Source organism: Orycteropus afer, unplaced genomic scaffold, assembly GCF_000298275.1.
Source record: "Orycteropus afer afer isolate SDZICR_OR568_19922 unplaced genomic scaffold, OryAfe1.0 scaffold00304, whole genome shotgun sequence".
Taxonomy (NCBI): Eukaryota; Metazoa; Chordata; class Mammalia; order Tubulidentata; family Orycteropodidae; genus Orycteropus; species Orycteropus afer.
Window position 1 is genome coordinate 981691 of NW_006921891.1, and position 908 is coordinate 982598.

Consider the following 908-nt stretch of genomic DNA (forward strand, 5'->3'; position numbering starts at 1 on the left):
TGTATCCTTTCACCATACTTATTCAATCTGTATGCTGAGCAAATAGTCTGAGAAGCTGGACTAAATGAAGAACAACATGGCATCAGGATTGCAGGAAGGCTCATTAACAACTTGAGATACTCAGACAACACAACTTTGCCTTCTGAAAGTGAGGATGACTTAGAGCACTTACTGATGAAGATTAAAGACTACAGTTGGTAGTATGGATTAGTCCTCAATATAAAGAAAACTAAAATCCTCACAACTGGACCAATAAGCAGCATCACGAAATATGGAGAAAAGATTGAAGTTGTCCAAAACTTCATATTACGTGGTTCTACAATCAACACCAATGGAAGCAGCACTCAAGACATCAGATGATGTACTGCATTGGGCAAATCTGCTACAAACGACCTCTTTCAAGTGCTGAAGAGCAAAGATACCTCCTTGAAGACTAAGGTGTGCCTAACCCAAGTCATGGTATTTTCAATTGCCTCATATGCATGTGAGAGCTGACAAATGAATAAGGAAGACCAAAGAGTTGATGCTGCATAGCGTTCCATTGTGTGTATGTACCATAGTTTGGTCATCCACTCTTCCATTGACAGGCATATAGGTTTTTCCACCTTTTTGCCATTGTAAATAGTGCTGTGATGAACACTGGGGTGCATATATCTGTTCCTGTTCTGGCTCTCACCTCTCTAGGATACATAACTAGCAATGGGATTGCTGGGTCAAATGGTATCTCCAATTCCAGCTTCGCCATACTGCTTTCCACAGTGGTTGCATCACTTCACAGTCCCACCAGCAGTGTATGAGAGTCCCAATCTCTCCACATCCCTACCAGCATTTGTTATTTTCTGTCTTGTTGAACCTTGCCATCAGTGCTGGGGTGAGATGGTATCTCATTGTTGTTTTGATTTGCATCT